General features: G+C 42.7%; 1 protein-coding gene across 5 annotated transcripts in view; it reads left to right on the top strand.

Annotated features, from left to right (window-relative positions):
* rnf44 (ring finger protein 44) overlaps positions 1 to 26032 on the top strand; it is a 137134-nt gene that overhangs the window by 77061 nt on the left and 34041 nt on the right. The gene's annotated exons all lie outside the window — the stretch shown is intronic.

Here is a 26032-nt window from a genome sequence, read left to right on the forward strand (position 1 = left end):
AATCGTGCAGGGATTGCTGGTTGGCACGTACTCGATGGGCCGAAGGGCCTGCTTCTGCAGTGTATCTCTAAACTCCAATCAATAAACCTGCAAATCAGTACGCCTTTGGAGTGTGGGAGGAAACCAGAGCAGCCGGGCAAAACCTGCGCTGTCACAGTGAGAATGCACAAAGTCCATACAGACAGCACCTGCAGTTCGGTTCGGACTCGGGTCTCTGGCGCTGTAAGGCAGCAACTCTACCGCTGCACTGCCATACCATCCTTAGTGGTGGAAGGGAACGCATTTAAAAAAAAAAAAAAAGCTCATCACCCAGTCAGATAGAGTTTCTAATGGTAGATGGAAATGTTAAATATTTATCCAGTGCTCACCTAGAAATCATTGGAACATCGGAAATCCGCTTGGGAATAATATTGTTGATCTTCTGTTGTGTTTGTTTTCATTGAGTTTGATTTCTGGCTCTAGAATACAGAACTGCAAAGGGACCATTTTGAAAATGGAAAGTCCACTCACGTATCCTCTTCCTATAATTGTCAATATAAATAAATATTTTGTTTCCATTTACGTTATGAATGGTTCAGGTGGTAAAATGTTACACAACTGGTTGTGTGAATTCCTTTCCTTTTTCAGACCAGCCACAAGTGAATCTTTTTTACTTAATTTGTTTTTTTTATAGCTTATGCAAAGTGACTGAGATTCTTGTTGAATTTATTCTGCTAGTTAGATCATTTGTTTCTTCCCGCGGTGAGCCTATCCCAAGTGGCGTCTCGTGTAACCATGGATCAAGCTTGACTCTCTATGTGTAGGAAAGAACTGCAGATGCTGGTTTAAATCAAAGGTAGACACAAAATGCTGGAGTAACTCAGCGGGACAGGCAGCATCTCCGGAGAGAAGGAATGGGTGACGTTTTGACCCGAAACGTCGCCCATTCCTTCTCTCCAGAGACGCTGTTACTCCAGCATTTTGTGCCTTCCTTTGACTGTCTATCTAGCTGGGTATTCACAGGGAGCGTGACACAAACACTGATTCTTTGCTCCCCGCAAAATCTGTTGATTTCTGTTCTTGAAGTATACAATGCATTGTACTCTAGCTCTTCAGTTGCCATATGGAAGACCACAAGGGAAATGCAAGCTCCCACATACTTTCTAACAGAATTGAATGCGAGTTTATTACGTCATAGTACATGAAAGTATCCTTTCAGACCAGCCCTCGCACATTATCTCCAGTGAACACATTTATGCATCACCAGAGTCTTACAGTAAGTATGATTGGTACACCATAATTTGTAGTGGGGGGGGGGGGCTCAAGAGTGATGTGCATTCATAAGCACAAGAATAGGTTTGTGTGGGAGTTTGAATTGCACAGTGAGCAATCTTCAATTGCATGCAAAGCCCATCCTTGTAAGACACCCCAGTGCACCTGCCAATTTGCTGAGACCGCAGAACAATTCATGAATTTAACTGTAATCACTTGCCCATTACCCTGGAATCCCCGCAGAACTGTGAAAAGACTTCTGTAAACGTGTCAATTATAGGCAAGTGGTCATGTTACTGCGTGGTCATTAAGACTTTTTGTGTCCAAATTAATCAAGTCTCTGTGAATAGCCTACCAGACTGATGAATGTGGTCAGATTGATGTATGCGCAGGGAGGAATTGTGAGATGAGGGACAGGAATGAGCCACACATGCCTGCTCTGCTGTTCAGTAAGATAATGACTGATTTGATTGTGAGCTCATCTTCTTATTCCCGCCTGCCCTCGGTAACCTTTCATCTCCTTATTAGGCATCTATCGACTTTTGCCTGAAAAATAATCTTGAGATTTTGCTTCTACCATCCTTTGAGGAGGAGAGTTCCAAAGACTAATGATTTAAAGTAGTGATGAGTCAGGGACTTGCGTGCTAGCTGGAATATCACTTTCTGGTCCCAGGATATTGCTAATAACTTCGGTTTTGGAAGACTGCGCCAGTAAAAATGAAAATACAAGTGCTCCCTGGGGTACGACGGCCCTGTCTTATGGAAATCCAACTTTACAAAAGTTCTATACGTTGTTAAAACAAATTTTCAGTAATAGTTGTCATTCTTGTCAATAGTAATAATAATGTTTCATGTTATTCATTAATTACTGAATACATTATGTATTCCATTGGTTTAATTATGGCCAGTATTTGGATGAATATTCAATGAAATGAAACAATTGTAGCAAACGTTTAGAATTATATGATCTAGGTTGCAATAGAACATGGGCGTTTCTGACTTCCAGGGAAATCAGCTTACAGACGGTTGGTTCTCTGGAACAAAACTATTGCGAAACGCAGTGACTGCCAGTTTGAACAACAGCTCACAATCTTGTTTTATGGCTCTCGTAGCAATCCGAGAGAATATCTAGTTGTAATACTATATTCTAGACTGTTTATTTTCACTTTTGCACTGCCTGGTGCATTCATGTGGTTTGCCTGGAGAGCACATGAAACAAGTTTTTCTTTTTTTTCTTAGCACACAATAGTAAACCTATACTAATGCTATTTAAAGCCCACAGATTTAGTATGAATGCTTTGAACTTTGTGGCAAACCTATTAATGCTCTGGCATTTTGAACTATACCTAGCGTTTCAGTTCATCTTTGACAAGTAAGAGGTTTTTACAATAGACAATAGACAATAGGTGCAGGAGTAGGCCATTCAGCCCTTCGAGCCAGCACCGCCATTCAATGCGATCATGGCTGATCACTCTCAATCAGTACCCCGTTCCTGCCTTCTCCCCATACCCCCTAACTCCGCTATCCTTAAGAGCTCTATCCAGCTCTCTCTTGAAAGCATCCAACGAACTGGCCTCCACTGCCTTCTGAGGCAGAGAATTCCACACCTTCACCACCCTCTGACTGAAAAAGTTCTTCCTCATCTCCGTTCTAAATGGCCTACCCCTTATTCTTAAACTGTGGCCCCTTGTTCTGGACTCCCCCAACATTGGGAACATGTTATCTGCCTCTAATGTGTCCAATCCCCTAATTATCTTATATGTTTCAATAAGATCCCCCCTCATCCTTCTAAATTCCAGTGTATACAAGCCCAATCGCTCCAGCCTTTCAACATACGACAGTCCCGCCATTCCGGGAATTAACCTAGTGAACCTACGCTGCACGCCCTCCATAGCAAGAATATCCTTCCTCAAATTTGGAGACCAAAACTGCACACAGTACTCCAGGTGCGGTCTCACCAGGGCCCGGTACAACTGTAGAAGGACCTCTTTGCTCCTATACTCAACTCCTCTTGTTACGAAGGCCAACATTCCATTGGCTTTCTTCACTGCCTGCTGTACCTGCATGCTTCCTTTCATTGACTGATGCACTAGGACACCCAGATCTCGTTGAACTCCCCCTCCTCCTAACTTGACACCATTCAGATAATAATCTGCCTTTCTATTCTTGCTTCCAAAGTGAATAACCTCACACTTATCTACATTAAACTGCATCTGCCATGTATCCGCCCACTCACACAACCTGTCCAAGTCACCCTGCAGCCTTATTGCATCTTCCTCACAATTCACACTACCCCCCAACTTAGTATCATCTGCAAATTTGCTAATGGTACTTTTAATCCCTTCGTCTAAGTCATTAATGTATATCGTAAATAGCTGGGGTCCCAGCACCGAACCTTGCGGTACCCCACTGGTCACTGCCTGCCATTCCGAAAGGGACCCATTTATCCCCACTCTTTGCTTTCTGTCTGTCAACCAATTTTCTATCCATGTCAGTACCCTACCCCCAATACCATGTGCCCTAATTTTGCCCACTAATCTCCTATGTGGGACCTTGTCGAAGGCTTTCTGAAAGTCGAGGTACACCACATCCACTGACTCTCCCTTGTCAATTTTCCTAGTTACATCCTCAAAAAATTCCAGTAGATTTGTCAAGCATGATTTCCCCTTCGTAAATCCATGCTGACTCGGAATGATCCCGTTACTGCTATCCAAATGCTCAGCAATTTCGTCTTTTATAATTGACTCCAGCATCTTCCCCACCACTGATGTCAGACTAACTGGTCTATAATTACCCGTTTTCTCTCTCCCTCCTTTCTTAAAAAGTGGGATAACATTTGCTATCCTCCAATCCACAGGAACTGATCCTGAATCTATAGAACATTGAAAAATGATCTCCAATGCTTCCACTATTTCTAGAGCCACCTCCTTAAGTACTCTGGGATGCAGACCATCAGGCCCTGTGGATTTATCAGCCTTCAGTCCCATCAGTCTACCCAAAACCATTTCCTGCCTAATGTGGATTTCCTTCAGTTCCTCCATCACCCTAGGTTCTCCGGCCCCTAGAACATTTGGGAGATTGTGTGTATCTTCCTCAGTGAAGACAGATCCAAAGTAACGGTTTAACTCGTCTGCCATTTCTTTGTTCCCCATAATAAATTCCCCTGCTTCTGTCTTCAAGGGACCCACATTTGCCTTGACTATTTTTTTCCTCTTCACGTACCTAAAAAAACTTTTGCTATCCTCCTTTATATTATTGGCTAGTTTACCCACGTACCTCATCTTTTCTCCCCGTATTGCCTTTTTAGTTAACTTTTGTTACTCTTTAAAAGAGTCCCAATCCTCTGTCTTCCCACTCTTCTTTGCTATGTTATACTTCCTCTCCTTAATTTTTATGCTGTCCCTGACTTCCCTCGTCAGCCACAGGTGTCTCTTACTCCCCTTAGAGTCTTTCCACCTCTTTGGAATAAATTGATCCTGCAACCTCTGCATTATTCCCAGGAATACCTGCCATTGCTGTTCTACCGTCTTCCCTGCTAGGGCCTCCTTCCAATCAATTTTGGCCAGCTCCTGCCTCATGCCTCTGTAATCCCCTTTGCTATACTGTAATACCGACACTTCCGATTTTCCCTTCTGCCTTTCCATTTGCAGGTAAGTGTATTGTCGTCTTACTAATACCAGCCACACATGTCAACTATAATGCTCACTTTCACGGTTATGCCTGTCTTAACATTTGTGGCTTTAGCACCAACTACAATTATTTCTTGTTCTTTTACTAATATTCATGTTCAAAAATGTGTCCTCTGAGAGTACTATAATAATGCTTGCTGTCCATGTGAAACTTTAGTGAATCTTGGTTGTGGGGTTTGAAGGTAAATTTAATGCTGTCTTTGCCTGATTGTTACATTTTCTGCTGCCAGCATTAAAAAAATTTGAACATGGTTATCAACAGGAAAAGACGATGAAGTCAACATGAACATGGAATATTGTTAGCTGCAATCTCCGCCTTTGTGCCTTTTCCCAATTGGGGCAATAAATTCCGATAACTGGATGAATGGCTATATGGGCATAAGGAGACATCAGGAGCAGGGTCAGAGTAGGGAGAATGTATAGGAATGAACTGAAGTTGCTGGTTTACACCAAAGATAGACAAAAATGCTGGAGTAACTCAGCAGGTCAGGCAGCATCTGTGGAACTTCAGACTCAGTCTGAAGAAGGGTCTCGACCCAAAACATCACCTATTCCTTTTCTCCAGGTGTTGCCTGACCCGCTGAGTTACTCCAGCACTTTGTGTCTATCTATCTTCAGAGTAGGGAGTGAGATATAACCCATCTGTGCAGGTGTCTGTTTTATCAGAAGTGTACAACCCAAAGATTTATCTGTGAAATAATCTGACAGCAGTTCATGCAAAGAGATTTTTGATCAGTCTTAGTGGTATTGCTGGTAATAGTCCCGATTTCTGTGGCAGTCACGTGGTAATGGGGCTTGCAAATCTGAGGTCACAAAATTCAATTCCAACCTAGATTATTCATGTTTTATTCATGTTTTATATAACAGTATAACAGTATAACAGAACTTTATTGTCATTCGGTATAAATACCGTAGATGTTTTCAGGTAACCATAAAATCTTGATTGATTCGCTTACGGAAGCTAGGCTGCCCTCAGCATGTGACTGGTCACACTCTGTTGGTTTCTTGCTGTCAACTATAGTACCCTTGCAAAGCACCCACTTAGAGTACTCCGAGATAGAGCGTGCACTGAAGTTCAGGAAGAAGAAAATAAGGTGGACCTATTAGTGAAGGCATTCTACCAAGATGAAACTATGATGATTTTGGTCCAGTGAACTCTTCCTTCACGGCTGCCATCTAGTTTGTCAGACTTTGGAGGAAGCTCTAAGGGAAGCAAAACAATGAAGGGTACTAAACGTGGGGGTAGCTCAGTGTCCATAGCTGTGTCTCAAAGGTATCGCCATTAATCTGAAGAAGGGTCCCGACCCGAAACATCGTCTGAGGAAGAGTCCCGACGCGAAACATCGCCTATCCATGTCCTCCAAACATGTTCAAGATGTCAACTTCTCTACATCGGCGACGCCAAGCATAGGCTCGATGATCATTTTGCTGAACACCTCCGCTCAGTCCGTCTTAACCAACCTGATCTCCCGGTGGCTCAGCACTTCAACTCCCCTCCAATTCCCAATCTGACCTTTCTGTCCTGGGCTTCCTCCATTGTCAGAGTGAGGCCCAGCGCAAATTGGAAGAACAACATTTCATATTTCGCTTGGGTAGTTTACAGCCCAGCGGTATGAACATTGACTTCTCTAACTTCAGATCATCCCTGCTTTCCCTCTCTATCCCCTTCCCAGTTTTCCCACTAGTCTTCCTGTCTCCGACTACATCCTATCTTTGTCCCGCCCCCTCCCCTGACATCAGTCTCAAGAAGGGTCTCGACCCGAAAAGTCACCCATTCCTTTTCTCCTAGAGATGCTGCCTGACACGCTGAGTTACTCCAGCATTTTGTGTCTTCCTCCAAACATGCTGCCTGACCAGGCATCATGTGAGGTATTCCAGCATTTTTTGTTTTGCGCAGGATTCCAGCATCTGCATTTCCTTGTGTCACCATTGGCCAAGGTGGCCAAGCTGTGCAGGAGCTGTTCACCAGAATGATGTAATGGGTCATCCAACATGTGGAAGTAATGCACATGTTGCGTGACTTTATTATATGATTAGGGTGGTGTGGTGCAGCGGTGGTAGAGTTGTTGCCTTGCAGCGCCAGAGACCTGGGTTCGATCATGACTATGGGCCATGAATGGAGTTTGTATGTTCTCCCCTTGACCTGGTAGGTTTTCTCCGGCACTCCGAAGACATTTGGCTTAGTAAAATTTTAAATTGTCCCTGGTGTGTGTGTAGCATAGTGTTAGTGGGCAGGGTTTGCTGATTGGCATGGACTCAGGCCGAAGGGCCTGTTTCCATGCTATATCTCTAAACTAAATTAAACCTCCTTCAGAGGTTCACCAACCTACCCATTTCACCAACCTACCTATTGCAGATGTCTCTGTCCCTGTATGAAAATGACTGCAGATGCTGGTACAAATCGAAGGTATTTATTTCACAAAATGCTGGAGTGACTCAGCAGGTCAGGCAGCATCTCAGGAGAGAAGGAATGGGTGACGTTTCAGCTTCTTCTGAAGAAGGGTCTCGACCCAAAACGTCACCCATTCCTTCTCTCCTGAGATGCTGCCTGTCTGTCCCTGGTGACTTACGAAGTGACAATCCCTGTGAAGTCTTGACTTCACTTTGTGTACATCCTTGCTCATTGCTCAAGATTTCACTCTGCCTTTCCTCTACTTTGCCCGTACAATTTTTTCAAATATATATGAATTTTAACAATACAAATTACACCCATACAATGAATAACGATGCCAAGTGTTTGGCTCTATTCACACATATTATAAGTGAGAACTTAAATTAGATAAGTCAACTAAACTTGGGGAGAAATCTCTATGCCAATTAGTTATTCAGCTTGGGAACCTGAGTTTATGGCCTTGTTTTAATAACGTGCCATATAAATTTAGATTTGTTCATTTGCATGAACGCATACATCTATACTTTCGTAAGACCATTGTCTCACTCCAGTCATTCCTCCTTCTCCCTGCTCCAGTCTGACGAAAGTACAGAGGCTTGAAAGCACACATAACCAGACTCCAGAACAGTGACTTTTCCTCTGTAATCAGACTTCTGCATTGTTTTTTCATAAGCTAGGTTACTGCCTGATTCACTTGTGGTCGTTGGACTTTGTCGACATAAATGATATGCTACAATGCTGAGAGCTATATTCTGCTCTCTGTAAATTCCCCTTTGCTCTTTCTACTATACTTGAGTTTGACTTGATTGTAGTATAGTATATCTGATCTGGTTGGATAGCTTGCAAGACAAAGCTTTTCACTGTACCCCGGTGCACGTGACAATAATAAACCTAAACATCAATGCCATTTGATTTTGGAGTACTTACCGGAGGATCATCGCTCTGTCATGTTGTGTATATTGATAGCAAGCATGACTTAACATTCGTTCTCCTATTGATAGGGGAGGCAACTTCTCCCTCACCCTTCCCCAGAAGCTGAGGTCTTCTGTGAGCTTGGTCGTATTGAATATATTGTTTTAAATAAGATTTACACTAATATATATATAAAATAGAGATCTTGCAGGCTGGGGATATTTATTTCAGTAGGCTGAATGCGCTTTTAGTTGAACTGACAGAAAAAAAGATAATTACAAGATGAGATAAGACTTGCGATCACATATTTCTATTACAGTTCAGTTATCGTATTTATTGAGGCTTTAAACATTAAAGATCACGGTAAATTCAAAGCATTTTATTTCTGTTAGCACAGCAATTACTTTGAGTATCTATGTGCAATTTCTCCAGAGGCTTTCATTTTGATTTTCTTCCACTAGTTTGTGGAAAATGCATTGTTTTTTTAACTCGTATATTAATTCACACCAGATCAACTTCTTTATGTGGAGAAAAAGTCTACTGATGGTGAATATTTTAAAATTCTTTCTCTCTACCTTTTCTCTTGCTCTCTCCTTCCAATCTTCCCCTTCAACTTCTCTCCATTCTATTTCTCTCCTGTACTTTTTTTCCTCCAATTTTGTTTTCTTGATTTGCAAATAACATGGAACAAGTGTGAATGGGTGATCGGTGGTCAGCATGGATTTGGTGGGCCGAAGGGCCTGTTTCCATGCTGTATCTCTGAACTAATCTAAACAAGAGTTGAAAGGTGTGGGGTTGAATTTCCAGTCTATGCTGTGGCAGGCAAACCTCAAATAGTATAAGGCTTGGATATGGAGATGAACAAGAGGAGAGCAGAGGCCTTTGAAGTTTATAGAACTGGGGAGGAACGGTTTGAAAACTAGAATGAGATGTTTAAAACTGGGGTTGCATAACTGGAAGCCTAATTAGGTCAGTGATCACTGGTAATATATGAATGGAACCAGGTACACATCAGCTAAAACTACTGAAAATGCCCCAATTGTCAAGAATCATATGAGGGCGGATAGCCCAACAGTGTTGGACTAGTCTGCGGATAAACAAGGCATGGAAGAAAGTTGCACCAGCAGATGAGTTGAGGAAGGATGCAGTTGGGCAATGTTAAAGATATGGAAATAGCTGGTCTTACACAGCGCATGGATTGGAGCTTCCATACTCAGTTGCTAGCAGTCACATTGTAGAAACAATGAACTGCAGATGCTGGTTTATACCAAAGATCGGCACAAAGTGCTGGAGTAACTCAGCGGGACAGGCAGCATCTCTGGAGAAAAAGGATAGCTGAGGTTTCGGGTCCCGTTTCTCCAGAGATGCTGCCTGATCCACTGAGTTCCTCCAGCACTTTGTGTCCATCAGCAGTCACATCTGTTGGGCCCATTTCAAACTGGCAGTTCTTCAATAGAAAAGCAACACAGGATCTTTTCTTCACACAACAGACATATTAGTTCCCAGTACATTATCTCACCTGAAAGGCAGCATCCCTTAGGAAAGCACGGCAACATCTTTCCAGATCACACTAAGGTTTGAGTACTTACCTCAAAAAAGCGTGAGTACTGCCACTGAATGAATATGACAATCATCATTCATTGACAAAATGCATGTGTTGTCATTCCACTTGCACAAAGCAGGCATATTCTAAATGATCCAAGGTTTATTCAAAAGTCAGTATGTTTTAATGAGTTATTACATTTGTTATGATGATTTATTGCTGCAAAGGATCAACATGTTACAACTCCCAGCACATGGCTTTAATATTGTTTAGCTCAAAATATTTCCCACTTGCCACCTAGGTTGAGTTGTAAGTAGATTATCTCATTTTCATTGTCCAGGTGGATGTAGAATCACAATTTCACTGTGCCCTTTTAAATTTTAGTGAAATTCTGGCTTCAGTACAAATAAATATTCTGCGCTGCTCTAAATCACTGCCATGCCTAAAAGGAGCACCCAGCAAAACAGATTGTGAAGTCACTGTGCAAAGCTGTACTGTATACTTCACTGTTATGTATCTTAGTTATTGTTATGTGCTGCAATCCTTTCTCTCCTCAAAGAAAATAAATAGTATTGCCATCCATATGGTTGCTGCCTAATGCAACCTAATTCCTTGCTTTCAATCCACTGTCCTCATTTTTTCTCCCCTTCAGGTATTTATTCAATTTACTTTTGAAAGCTGTTGTTCCATCCACTTCTACCAGTGGTTAAGTCAGTGCGATCCAGCTTGCTGAATAGTGCTTCATGATGCCTTTGGTTCTTTGTTGAATGTCCTAAATCTGCACCCTCTATTTACTTGCTCTTCGATCATCAGGAGTGGTTTGATTTTATTTATTCTGTCTAAAATAATGGTTTCTTCGAAAACTTTTTCTGTGCAAATCAACCCTGGCTTATTATATTTCTGCACAGATTTGATGTTCTGTACCGGGGGACTTTTAAAGAAAAACGACATCTTTTGTCATGAAAGTTTAGGGTGAGATATGTCCAAGTTGAAGTAGGATTTGCTGTTGTCTTTGATCATGGTTTCAATAATGGAACTCCAAATATAACCACAATCTTACCAAACCCTACTGCACAAGTGGGAATTTCTTCACATCAACTGTTCTTGAGTACTCTTAGTGAAATTGTCCACTTGAATCGACTATAGTCAGAGAATATTTCTTTTCATGCGTCACAGGAGCACAATTAAGCCATTTGGCCCATGGCATCTGCTCTTCCATTCAATCATGGCTGATCTATCTTTCCCTCTCAACCCCATTCTCTTGCCTTCTCCCCATAATCCTTGACACCCTTGATAATTAGGAATCTGTCAATCTGCCTTAAAAATTCCCAATGACGGCCTCCACAGCCATCTGTGGCAAGGAATTCCACAGATTCACCAGCCTCTGACTGAAAAAATCCCTCCTCATCTCCTTTCTAAATGTATGTCCTTTTATTCTAAGGCTGTGCTCCCAGGTCCTTGACGTTCCCATTAGTGCAAACACCCTCTCCATATCCACTCTATCCAGTCCCTTCCACTATTTTGTAAGTTTCAATGAGGTCCTTCGTCATCCTTCAAAAACTCCAGCGAGTACAGGCCCAGTGCTGTCAAACGATCATCATACGTTAAACCAAATCATCCTCTGGATAAACCTCCTCTGGACACTCATTCAAGATGGCATCGAAGGCCAACAAGTTGGTGGTAATAGGCACAAAATGCTGGAGTAACTTAGCGGGACAGGCACCATCTCAGGAGAGATGGAATAGGTAATATTTCGAGTCGAGACCCTTCTTCAGACTGATGTCAGGGGAGTGGGCGGGACAGAGATAGAATGTCGTCGGAGACAGTAAGACTGGTGGGAGAACTGGGAAGGGGGAGGGAATGGAGAGAGAGGGAAAGTAAGGGCTACCCAAGCGAAATACTCTGTAAAGGCTGGCAAAGGTCTGGGGGTGAACCAGAAGTGAAAAACTGCCTCGCTGTTTGAGTCATTGCTGTTAGCCGCTTAAGGAGAGCCAAAGACTTTAATTATTTTATGCATCAGTGTTTTAGAATGTTTTCCTCAAGACAGTTTGTGTGGTTGTATCCTTGGATTTTAGAAGACTAGATATGATTGAAGCCTAAAGATACAAGTGCCAATGGAAGTTTATTTTTAACTGGTTATACCAGCTACAGTGACACTTTAGCTCATTTGCAACAAATTTCAACCTTTTCAAAGAGCAAGTGAAAGAATATCTAGAAGGGCCACTAAATTGAATACTGATAATTTGTGGAAATTGGTTATTTCTGGTGATTGTCTTCAAGGTTTTTGTTGTGTCTGTGCTGCTGTGCTAAAATCCCATTGACCACTATCTCTGGTGAAAAAGTGTTTTGCCTACAGTGATAAATAATACTGTTACAGCAATTGTGTGGCACGTCTCCCAAGGTGCATGGTCTTGAAAAGAACATTGTGAATAATTGAAGATGCTATTCCAGGCCACGGTATGTTTTTGTTGTGCAGTGCAACCGTCTAGCAGACTTAGGAAGTGAGAACAATTGATATGACATTACAATGCAAAAGCCCCCATTCCCAAGTTTATGTTCCTGGTTCACAACATTTCTACTTTTACAGGTGGAAAGTAATAAAATGCAATAGCAGTCAGTACTGCTTCAAAGTAAAAAATGATTCAGTAAGTTTATTATTATGAACGTGTCTCCCCATTCAAATAAAATATGTGATTCATGCTCTCTGATTTTTGCCATAAACTATTTATGTACTCCGTGCGTTTGTGAACAACTCGTAGAAATAAGCATTAAGTTAATTTAATTAAAAGCTGGTAATTTTCTACGGTGGAACATTTTGCTGATCTGCTGTCTTGTTACATCAGCGACCTGATTCCAGGACTTAAGTGATGCCTTATTCTCATAACACATTATCATGTACTTGAACTCAAACAGTTGGGGTAAAAATTCCTCTTGACTTGCAGAGTTATGCAGAGATTTTCCTTCCGCCTGCAATTAGCGGTATTTATTCTGTGTGACCGTGTGAGAGGTTTCTGTTGGCGCGAATAAAATGGTGGGATACCTCGCGTCTTATGGAGGAGCAAAAAAAATCTGTCCCTGAGTTCATGGTACTTAATATTTCAATTTTGTTTAACAACAAGAAGGGTGCTGACCCATAATGTCACCTATCCATGTTCTCCAGGGATGCTGCCTGACCCACTGAACTACTCCAGCACTTTGAGCCTTCCCTTGGTAAACCAGCATCTGCCGTTCCTTATTCCTGTACTGTGCTCACCCTTGTTTAGACAGAAGTGTGCTTTTTTAAATGTTTTTTAATTGAACATTCAGACACTGAATCCCTGAACTGATGTAAACTGCTTCAACCAGTCATTTTATTCTACAGTTTTTGTAATCAATTACTGTACTTTGCATCACTAATATATATTCACATATCACTAATTATGACTGAATGCGCTACTTATATAGTCATTGAAGAGGTGAAAATTTAAAACCAGGATATTTTATTACATAAGATATGTCAAGCAGCATCCATGCAGATGATACTAAGCTGGGGGGTAGTGTGAATTGTGAGGAAGATGCAATAAGGCTGCAGGGTGACTTGGACAGGTTGTGTGAGTGGGTGGATACATGGCAGATGCAGTTTAATGTAGATAAGTGTGAGGTTATTCACTTTGGAAGTAAGAATAGAAAGGCAGATTATTATCTGAATGGTGTCAAGTTAGGAAGAGGGGATGTTCAACGAGTTCTGGGTGTCCTAGTGCATCAGTCACTGAAAGGAAGCATGCAGGTACAGCAGGCAGTGAAGAAAGCCAATAGAATGTTGGCCTTCATAACAAGAGGAGTTGAGTATAGGAGCAAAGAGGTCCTTCTACAGTTGTACCGGGCCCTGGTGAGACCGCACCTGGAGTACTGTGTGCAGTTTTGGTCTCCAAATTTGAGGAAGGATATTCTTGCTATTGAGGGCGTGCAGCGTAGGTTCACTAGGTTAATTCCCAGAATGGCGGGACTGTCGTATGTTGAAAGGCTGGAGCAATTGGGCTTGTATACACTGGAATTTAGAAGGATGAGGGGGGATCTTATTGAAACATATAAGATAATTAGGGGATTGGACACATTAGAGGCAGGAAACATGTTCCCAATGTTGGGGGAGTCCAGAACAAGGGGCCACAGTTTAAGAATAAGGGGTAGGCCATTTAGAACGGAGATGAGGAAGAACTTTTTCAGTCAGAGAGTGGTGAAGGTGTGGAATTCTCTGCCTCAGAAGGCAGTGGAGGCCAGTTCGTTGGATGCTTTCAAGAGAGAGCTGGATAGAGCTCTTAAGGATAGCGGAGTGAGGGGGTACGGGGAGAAGGCAGGAACGGGGTACTGATTGAGAGTGATCAGCCATGATCGCATTGAATGGCGGTGCTGGCTCGAAGGGCTGAATGGCCTACTCCTGCACCTATTGTCTATTGTCTAAAGAGAAACATATCATATCATATCATATCATATATATACAGCCGGAAACAGGCCTTTTCGGCCCACCAAGTCCATGCCGCCCAGCGATCCCCGCACATTAACACTATCCTCCACCCACTAGGGACAATTTTTACATTTACCCAGCCAATTTACCTACATACCTGTACGTCTTTGGAAACATCTCATGTCAGTGAAACAGTTTCCAGTGAACTTTCATGAGAATGGTTCTGATGCTGCCTTATCAGTGCAGGGTTTTTCAGTATTTCCTGTTTATAATTCCAAATTCCAGTATTTCTATTTGGCTTTAAACTTATTTTTGACTTGTAACGGCTCGATTGTCATCATATATAGTCTTTCAGCTGACTGGTTAGCATGCTCCAAAAAGCTTTGCACTGTGCCTTGCACTGTGTACACGATGATAAACCAAACTAATGTTTTGGGTGGAGAAGCTTGTTTGCACAGAGCCATAGAGAATATTTCATTTAAATTTGGAAATCTGAAAGGTGGGCACTGATGGTGCGTTCATGTCTAAACACACATGGCTTTTGAGTGATGACAGAAAAGACCAAAGATTCACTTGGTGCAAACAGCATTTACATCCACCAGTATCATACTGGCACAAGATTTTACTGAAGGAGAGGAACATTCTTATTCTGTAGTATCTGTAATTTCCAGTGAACTTTACAGCCCTCTCATGCTAAGGATGTATTTCTAATCTCCCAATCTACCTTGTTGCAAACCTTGCACTTATATTTCTGCACTTCCGCTGCAGCAGGAACACCATATTCTGCACTCTGTTTCTTTTCTCTCTTGCATTACCTTATGTACATAGAACATAGAAGAGGCAAGCATGATGATGCAGTGGTAGAGTTGCTGCCTTACAGCGCCAGAGACCCGGGTTTGATCCTAACTACGGATCCTAATTGTACGGACCCAGTACATTCTCCCCATGACCTGCGTGGGTTTTCTCTGGGTGCTCCGGTTTCCTCCCACATGCTAAAGATGTACTGGTGTGTTGGCTAATTGGCTTGGTAAAATTGTAAATTGTCACTCGTGTGTGTAGGATGGTGTTAGTGTGCGGGGCTTGCTGGGCGGCGCTGACTCGATGGGCCAAAGGGCCTATTTCCGTGCTGTATCAATAAACTAAACTAAACTAAACAAAACAAAAACAGTACAGCACAGGAACAGCCCTTTGGCCCACAATGTCCATGCCCAATACGATGCCAATTTAATCCAATCTCCTTCATCTGCACGTGATCCATATTCCTCCATTCCCTGCATGTATGGTATGATTTACCTGGATAGCTTGAAAACAAAGCTTTTAACTATATCTCTGTGAATGTGACGATAATAAATCAATATTACTAATAAACGTATACCAGCAATGTCTGTGTTCTCTTGGACCACAACCCCGGCAGGAAATAAGCTGAGTCATTTGTTCAGTTTTGAAGATTATGGAAATAATGTTAATGTAGGTGTGTGCGTGCGCACAACGTTACAATTTTGCATTCGCATTATAATCAATTTTAACATAGCCTTTTGAGATGTTTCCCTGGCCTTCAGCAAAAGTGGTAGAAGCCACGTGTTATGGGTGGAAAGACCCTTGAAGTGCATGTGGCAGCAATGGTCAATCCTTTGTCGTTTTCTACTGCCGTGACAATTACTCTGGCTGCTTTTCTGGCACATGATTTATAGAGGCTGAGGCTGTGACTAAGAAGCAGATGAACTGACAGCCTGTGACAGCATTGCTTTCGCTGTGCTGCTGACACTCCCATGTGACTCATCACTTCCACTGATCCACTGCGGTGGAGCAGACGGAGGACAGGTAATACTTTGAAAAGCCCCTACACCAAATGCAAAGATGGGCAGCTTCCTCTGTTAATAGGCTGTTAGTTGCCATCCAGACTGCAACATTTGGCAGGAAGAGCCCAATTGTGAGGGCCCGATGCAGTGCCTCTACACTCTAAAGTTGATTGCAAAGTGCTAATGCTCTGTGTGAAAATACCACATGGACTCTAAATCTCCTTGTGTTTTTGCTGGGATTTTTATTCTTGTTAGTGTTTCTGAAGTCTTCATTGTTTTTAGACACCCATCCTGCAGACTATTTAGTCACTCAGTCATTGGTTTTTTTCCGATACCAGCAAAAATTGCCAGCTGAAAATTGGATGCCATTTCAAAAGCACTTTATTTAGCTGTAAATTACTTTAGGGTGTTTTGGGGTGGCATAAGGCTCAATATAAATTATTTGGGATGTGAGCAACTAACTGCACCACTTTGTTAATAAGCTTGCTCTCTTTATCCTGACATGGTGCAAGGCCCATGTCACCGGGAACAGCTGTAATGGGAGAGCGCAGCCACAGGTTAGATTCTTCCGTCTGAGAGGGAAGAACAAAGGGGGGTCAAAGGATGATAATGACATTGCCTCCAGCGTTGGGTACTGGAGGGAAGCGGTGTTCTGGCCACCTGTGGTGCCACAGACTTTCCCTTTGAGGGAAAGGTGTTAGCAGTGTAGGAATCTCTGCTTGTGGCTCCCCTCACACAGCCATCTGAATGATGGCACCGTGAATGACAGATCATCTTCTTTTAAGGGGTTTTGCCACAAGCAAACAGCACAGACGTTAATAGAAGATGCATGCTAATCCTTTTATCCATTTTTACTTTGTGTATTTCCGGAGTAAGTCGTCACAAAATGTCAAAGCCCCTCCTGTGATAGTTGGCAGGGACCTCTCCACTCAACCAATCTGGAGCCAACTGGGTCTTGTCCCAAGTTACTTAAGTATTATATCCAATGCTGATGTTTAGTTTGCTTTAGTTTGGAGATGCAATGTGGAAACAGGGCCTTCAGCCCACCGAGTCCACGCCAACCATCAATCACTACACACCAGTTTTATGTTATCCCACTTTCGCATACTACATATTATGGGCAATTTACAGAAGCCAATTAATCTACCAACTTGTATATCTTTGGAATGTTGGAGGAAACCGGAGCACCCGGACACAATCCACTCAGTCACAGGGAGAACGTGCAAACTCCACCGGACAGCACCCGAGGTCAGGAATTCTACCTCTGCACTGCTGTGCTCTGATATTTCCTTTAAAAAAGTGGTCTTAAATAGTCATGCTAACTACAACCATGGCCAAGATCCATCATCATCTGTTGGATCAACCATTTGTTGAAATATTGTTTCCTGAAGTTTTGAATTTGCCTTTCAGATTAAGGCTTGTCCTTGTTCTATTTACCTGGATAAAGTAAAATCGCATGTCCTACTCTCCATGATTCACTAGTTTTAAGAATCCTAACAATAGATGTCTATAAGTGAGAACCTGGTCAGTTTGCATAATTGTTTCTCTTGAATTAATTGTTTCATCGTTATAACCATTTTGATTGTTCTTCCAATCTTTTCAATATTTGCAGTTTCCTTATTTTGCATTGTGATAGCCAGAACTGTGTACTAAGTTCATTTGCTTCAATGATTCTTAAAGCAGTCCGGATTACCTCAATTTGCACTTGCTAATGATTCTTTTACATCCCGGTATCTGATTTGATTTACACAGTGCCGCTCAACATAGAACAATACAGGTCAGGAACAAGGGCTTCGGCCCACAATGTCCAAGTCAAATTTGATGCCAAGTTAAACTAATCTCTTCTGCCGGCATATGATTCATATCCCTTCATTTCCTGCATGTCCATGTGTGTATCCAAAAGCCTCTGAAATGCCACTGCCTATTCTGCTTCCACCCCTGGCAGCGTATTCAGGCACCCACCACCCTCTGTAAAATAAACTTGCCCGCACATCTCCTTTAAACTTTGCCGCTCGCACCTTAAAGCTGTGCCCTCTAGTCTTTGGCATTTACATACTGCGAAAGAAAGGTCTACCCTATTCATGTGTCTCATCATTTTATATGCTTCTATCAGGTCTCCCCTTAATCCACAACACTCCAGAGAAAACAACCCAAATTTGTCCAACCTCTCCTTTTGCTAATGCGTTATAGGCAGCATTGTGATACTCCATTGAGGTTTGTGATATTTTTAAATATTGACAATTGGGACCATACCATGTCTATCACTTTCCAAAGATAATCATCCTTCAATTTAATAATAGCTATTTCCTTGGAGTTGTGTGTTTGCAAACAATGAAAGTGCAAGATAAGATTCTTCCCTTGGTATTTCTACGGTCATTGAACATTTATTGATGGGGTCCTAACGCTAAATGCGCTACAACCATCGGGAAGCTGGTACAGGAACCTCTTCCAGTTGGCAACGATATTGTTTCCCAGGGCGCTTCCTGCTGTAGCCCCATCCTCAAATGAATTGGATTCTTTGACAACCGGCAAAGCTACGTTGAAAAACCTACAACCCAATCGGTACCTCTTCTAGCCATTTTGGAGCTCTCGTGATGAGCTGTGTGTGGCCTTCTGAATTTAGCCATGGTGCACCTTTGATGGAACTAATAGTAGACTTTCAAAGAGCTCCCCCTCCCCTCCCCCCACTCACCATCAACAACACCACAGTCACATCTGTGGAGTCATTTAAGTTCCTTGGAACAATCATGTCCAGGGACCTTAAATGGGGGGGCCACCATCGACTCCACAGTCGAAAAGGATGTACTTCCAGGACAGAGGATGTACTTCCTGCGGCAATTGAGGAAACACAATCTGCCACAAGCAGTGATGGTCCAATTCTATATTGCTATCATTGAGTCCGTCCTCACCTTCTCCATCATGGTCTGGTTTGGCTCAGCCACCAAGCACAACATCCGGAGGCTGCAACGGATCGTTCGATTAGCTGAGAAGGTTGTTGGCTGCAACCTTCCCCCCCCATTGACGAACTGTACACTGCAAGGGCCAGGAAGCGAGTGGACAAGATCATCTCTGACCCCTCTCACCCTGGCTACAAAATCTTTGAAGCACTTCCCTCTGGAAGGCGACTCCGGACTGTCAAAGCAGCCACAGCCAGACATAAAAACAGCTTTTTTTCCACGAGTAGTAGTTCTACTCAATAACCAAAGTCTGTAGTCTCTTTTTTGCTCTGGTTTATTTTCACCCACATGTTTAGACCGTAATGTTGTATCCTTATTGTTTTGATGTGTTTATGCTTTATTCTTAATTGTTAACTATGTTTGTGTTGTCATTTGTGAGCGGAGCACCAAGGCACATTCCTTGTATATGCACATACTTGGCCAATAAACTTATTCATTCATTCATTCATTCATACATTTGGTTCTTGAATGCTTTTATGTTGCATCGGCAAAATCAAATTTTGCTGTCGCCCAAAACAAATGCTGAGCCAATAAAGAGTTGGGCTAGAAGACAGTCACAAAGTACTGGAATAACTCAGTGGATAAGGCAGCATCTCTGGAGAAAAAGGATGAGTGATGTTTTGGGTTGGAACTTGACTGCATACCTGACTCCTTGTTTTGATTAAGGAGTTGATGTGGTCTTTTCAGATGCAATCAATAATTTAAAGCCAACGTCCCTAGATTTGCTTTGAGGTGAACCACAGATGTGCATGTGTGTACATAATGTTTGGTTTCATTATTGATATCGCTGCTGATGCTGAATCATTGAAAGAATGCAGGCGTGTTGCTGTCGTCACTCGTGCTGTCGAGAATGCCTAGAACTAGATTTAACCCTTTGGGTGATTTGAGCATCTCTTAAATTAATCTGAAATTGATTTTGAAATCAACTCCAAATATCCCTGATGTTAAATCTGATAACAGTCTGCAATATAAGCATTAAGTAAGCAATTCTAGTAGTTTATTTTTCTAATTGAATTCTTCATTAAAAGCCTGCGTAAACGTAAGTGCTCTCCATTTGCTGCTAACGTGGCATTATGTAATTATAAGATATCCTCTGGAGTAGGATAAACCTTTGCATTTATTAAAATAAATTTAAGTATTTTACCATTACTTCCATCTGACAATAATTTATTGCATTGTACAAAAGAATATCATCATGGATGTTGTTAGAAATTTAAAAAGCCCATCATGTCTGCCTGTTAGCCATAAGAATGTAAATGTAAAATGATTCAAGGCAGATGCAATCTGATTCCTAGTGACTGAGTGAGGCTCTGTACTGTAGAACTGATTCCAATTACTCGAGGCCATGAGGTGGCAGTTCTGAGAAATTAAAAAATCGTTGCATTGATGCACATTGATGTGGTGCTCTTCTTTTTGAAAAGGACTGACATTTTAATGTGCTTACACCCCTTCCGCTGATCACCAAAAATGTACCAAAAAAATAGCTCGAATGTTTCTGTTGCAGTTAACATATGAATTTAAATGTATTGTCACGTGTGCCGAGATACAGTGAAAAGCTTTTGTTGCGTGCTACAAAGCCAGTAGAAAGACCATAAAATTACAGGATTACAGTCGAGCCATCCACAGTGTACAGATGCATGATAAAGGGAATAACGAGAGATGCTGCCTGTCCCACTGAGTTACTCCAGCTGTTTATGTCTATCCACGTTAATAGGAGTTAGACTCCGCTTTAATGGAAACGCCCTAAATTTAAAGTAATGTTGTTCCGTATAATTAAAAGTGGTGATTCAATATAAACATATATTTCAAAACATGCAAGGTACAATGTCGAAAGAAGATTTTGAGTTCAAAAATGAAATAATAATAGGAGTGTGCATTACCAAGCAGGTGCCAGTAGCGGTGAGAACGGGAATTAGTTGTGTTTTCAGTAAAAATAATTGGTAAGCATTGGTACATTACTGATAATAATTCCCAATATTTCCAGCAGTAATGAGCATGAGCTGCTTTCCACTCCAGTGTTGAAAATAAATTGGAAAGAGAACTGAGTCAGAGATTAACGTGGAAATTACTGAGGACGTTAGCACCTTGACAATTAAAGCACTGTTTTATTGCCGTGCATGTTCTGAACTTAGTCACGGAATCAGCTTTTGGCCTATTGAATCCACAAGCATCTGTTTACACAGATCGATTTCATTTCCCCCATGTTCCCATCAACTTCCTCCAGATTCTACCACGTCCCCAGACTCATAGTTTACAGCAGCTTACTTACTTGCAACCTGCCCGGCTTCTGGAGGTGAGAGGAAACCCAAGCAATGCCAACCCTGCATTTTAACCCTTTGAAAAATGGTGTGTTTCAATGAAATCCTGTCTCCCGTGAGAAACCCAAAGACCTTAATATCTATTTGCATGGCAATCACTGCTCAAATCCCAGGAAATAATCTGGTGAACCTCTGTTCCTTCTGTATGAAATGGTAACAACACTTCCTCTTCATTAACCATCAGTGCTGGAGCATCTCAAAGCTGTGTGCTCAGTCCCCTGCTCTGCTCTCTCTATACCCATGACTGTGTAGTTAGACACAGCCCCTACACCATGTTTAATTTTGCCAATGACACCACTGTTTTTGGACGATTAAAGGATAATGTTATGTCAAAATACAGGAGGGAGATTGATAATCTGATCGAATGGTGCCAGAACAAACAATCTTGCACTCAACGTGAGCAAGACCAGGGAGCTGATTGTTGACTTTAGGAGGGAAAAGCCAGGGATCCACAAACCTGTCTTCATCGAAGGGACGGCAGCTTGAACCGCTTCAAGTTCCTGCGCTTGCAAATATCTGAGAATCTGTTCTGGGCCCCGCACATTAATGCAATCACAAAGAGAGCTCTTTGTTGGGGGGTAGTGTGATACTAAGTTGGGGGGTAGTGTGAATTGTGAGGAAGATGCAATAACGCTGCAGGGTGACTTGGACAGGTTGTGTGAGTGGGCGGATACATGGCAGATGCAGTTTAATGTAGGTAAGTGTGAGGTTATTCACTTTGGAAGTAAGAATAGAAAGGCAGATTATTATCTGAATGGTGTCAAGTTAGGAGGAGGGGGAGTTCAACGAGATCTGGGTGTCCTAGTGCATCAGTCAATGAAAGGAAGCATGCAGGTTCAGCAGGCAGTGAAGAAAGCCAATGGAATGTTGGCCTTCGTAACAAGAGGAGTTGAGTATAGGAGCAAAGAGGTCCTTCTACAGTTGTACCGGGCCCTGGTGAGACCACACCTGGAGTACTGTGTGCAGTTTTGGTCTCCAAATTTGAGGAAGGATATTCTTGCTATGGAGGGCGTGCAGCGCAGGTTCACTAGGTTAATTCCCGGAATGGCGGGACTGTCGTATGTTGAAAGGCTGGAGCGATTGGGCTTGTATACACTGGAATTTAGAAGGATGAGGGGGGATCTTATTGAAACATATAAGATAATTAGGGGATTGGACACATTAGAGGCAGATAACATGTTCCCAATGTTGGGGGAGTCCAGAACAAGGGGCCACAGTTTGAGAATAAGGGGTAGGCCATTTAGAACGGAGATGAGGAAGAACTTTTTCAGTCAGAGGGTGGTGAAGGTGTGGAATTCTCTGCCTCAGAAGGCAGTGGAGGCCAGTTCGTTGGATGCGTTCAAGAGAGAGCTGGATAGAGCTCTTAAGGATAGCGGAGTGAGGGGGTATGGGGAGAAGGCAGGAACGGGGTACTGATTGAGAGTGATCAGCCATGATCGCATTGAATGGCGGTGCTGGCTCGAAGGGCTGAATGGCCTACTCCTGCACCTATTGTCTATTGTCTATTGTCTATTGATGCCGATTGAGGAGATTCGGTATGTCAACAAATATTCTACTGAATTCAAACATTCGTACGGTGGAGAGCATACTGACCGGTTGCATCAGAGTCTGGTTTGACAACTCAAACACCCAGGAACAAAAGAGACTACCGAGGGTGGTAGATGTGGTCCACTCCATCACAGGTACTGATATCCACCATAAGAGGGATCTAAAGGAGGCGCTGCCTTAAAATGGCAGCTAATATCAACAAGGACCCAGATTTTTGGACAAATAAAGAGTAACGTTGAGTCAAAACAGGAGGAGTCAGAACAACAATCTGTAAGAACAACGTCATAACACACATCATCTTGCCCATGTTTTCATTTTGCTGCAATAATTGGGAAGAAGGTACAGGAACTTGAAATCCATGGCCACCAGGTTCAAGAACAGCTTCCTCTCTAGAACCACACAACACGAACCTCAGGATCTATGGACTGCCTTTTGCCGCACAACAGATTTCGGGTTTTTTTAAAACTATTATAGCTAACTTGTATTACGGTTATTAATTAATTGTATTTGCGATTATATATTATCTGCATGTTATTGTGTTTATGGCCGTTAACCCGCATCAAGTAAGAAATTAATTGTTCTGTTGTCGGTACATATAACAATTAAACACTCTTGTCTCTTGATATCTTTCCTTGGGGGGGGGGGGGGGAAACCAGCTGTGTACCAAATAGTTCAATTCTAGTCTCATCAGGCCCAAATGAATTAGCAGCATGTCACCTATATTCCTCTATTCTTAGACTTAAATTCCCCTGCAATAAAGGCAAGCAGATATTTTCTTCTTCCTAAATGTTTGTTTAATGTTTAATTTGTAGCTGCGGCTTACCTGCGGTCCATTTGTCTTTGTGTTTTTGTTGTTTTTTTGTCTTAATTGTAGTTGTGATGTGGTGTTTTTGTGTTTGTGTACTATGTGTGTATGTGGGGGGGAGGGGGGGGAACTGTAAAATTGTAAATAGGTGCCCCTTCCGAACGGAGACCCGACCTTTGTTTTCTGGGTGGTGTCTCCGTTCCTGCTGCGGCCTACCATCGGCCCAACTCCTGGAGCTGGCGGCCTCCAGGGCTCTGGTTCGCGGACCGGACCGGAGCCGGCCGTCTGCGGAGGCTGCGGGAGCGGCTACGACTAGCCTTAGGCTCGGGCCGCGTGGATGCCGACATCGGGAGCTCCGGCAACGGCAGCGTGTTCGCCCGCCCCGGATCGCGGGGCTTGGGTCGCGGACATTTCACCGTCCGGCGCGGCCTAAAATATGCCGCGGGATATTTCTCTGCTGGGCGGGGGCTTCAATGTCGGGAGCCAAGACCGCCCCGACGTGCAGCAACAGCGGCAGCGTGTTCGCCCGTCCCAGATCGGACTTATCATCGGCGGAGCCGGCCGTCTTCGGAGGCTGCGGGAGCGGCTGCGACTCGCCTTAGGCTCGGCCCGCTGCGGACCGTCCGGCGCGGCCTGCAACCACAACAGCCTGACCGCGGGAGAGGACAGCAGGAGAAGGGAAAGACATTGTGGCCTTCCATCACAGTGAGGAGAGGACTGGAGGAGACTCACTGTGATGGATGTTTTCTTGATGGATGTTTCTTCTTTTGTGTGTTTTGGGGGTTGTGTAATTTTAATGCCTATTTTGATGCTTTTGTTGTTGGACTGTGGGTTACTGAATTTCGTCCAATTTGGATGACAATAAAGCTATCTTGAATCTTGAATTTGTGTGCAAGAAGACCTGGTTCCTCCTGACCACTAACACCTGGGTTCTTTAAAATGCCCTCTTTTGAATTGTGAAGACTCTTACTAGAAGTAGATGATCACCCACTAATCCGTCTTATATTCCATTTGCTCTGTCGTCACCCAGTCTGTCTATATGCTCTTCAAGATTCTGCATCCTCCTCAATGACCACACTTCCCTTTAACTAAGTATCATTAGTAAATTTGGAGGTATTGCACTTGGCAATCTCATCCAAATGCCCAGTACTCATGTATTTATTATGTCTGCGCTGCAGTTATATCTAGAACAACTCCAGTTCCTATTTCCACATCAACCCTTGTACTATATATAAACCCACAGCTGCTGAAGTGAAATTGTGGTTTCGCAAAAATAATTGAGTTGGTAGATTAGAAAGAGGTGACATTTTCTTAGTGCAATTAAACCATGGGAAATTATATCCTTGTTGCAGTTATGCAAATTTTGCAGAATCTTGCAATTGAATATATATTTTCTTCCTATACTGAAAATTCTCATTCCTAAATCTGGCTACCTCTTCTTGTCCAGCTTTCTCTGCAATCTGCACTTCTGCGACATCTTCCAGTCTAGTTTCAATCTTTCTGCTGTTCCGTTTTGAAGCACGGTTTATTTTCTTCATGTGAGCATTATTGCCAAGATAATTAACCTCTCTCCCTCTCTCTCAACAAAACTAAGGAGATGGTCGTTGACTTCAGGAAGGTGGTTGGAGTACACGCCTCCATCTGTACCAATGATGCTGATATGGAGATGGTTGAGAGTTTTAAGTTCCTAGGTGTAAATATCGCCTCCAATTTGTCCTGGGCCAACCCACATTGCAGCTAGGGCCAAGAAAGCATGCCAATGTCTCTGCATTCTCAGAAGGCAAAGAAAATTCATCATGTCTCCAGTGACTTTACGAATTTCACCATAGAATATGATCATAAGACCATAAGACTACTCTGCCCCAGACCACAAGAAATTGCAGAGAGTTATGAACGCAGCCCAGTCAATCACACAAACTGGTCTTCCTCCTAGTGAATCCATCAACACTTTGCGCTGCTCTAGAAAACAGCCGATATAATCAAGGACCATGCACCATGGTCATTCTCACTTCTCCCCACTCTCGGTGGGCAAAATATATAAAAGTTTGAGAGCACGTACCACCAGTTTAAAGCAACTTCTTCCCCTCTCTTCCTGACCTCTTGTATGGACCTCTCATGTGCTAATGATGGCTTCACAATCTACCTTGTTGCAGCCTTTGCACTTTTTTATTGTCTGCACTTTCTCTGTAACTATACTAGAATCTGCACTCTTTTTTTTAAACTCTTTTGCAGTATCTAATGATCTCGTGCATGTTATGATTTGCATGGATAATATGCAAAATAATTTTTCACTGTACCTTGGTACACGTGACAATTATAAACCAATATCAACATTTATCTGAATTTGTATATTGTTGCTCACTTTCTTGAACCACAG

This window comes from Rhinoraja longicauda, chromosome 14 (genome assembly GCF_053455715.1).
Source record: "Rhinoraja longicauda isolate Sanriku21f chromosome 14, sRhiLon1.1, whole genome shotgun sequence".
Classification (NCBI taxonomy): Eukaryota; Metazoa; Chordata; class Chondrichthyes; order Rajiformes; family Arhynchobatidae; genus Rhinoraja; species Rhinoraja longicauda.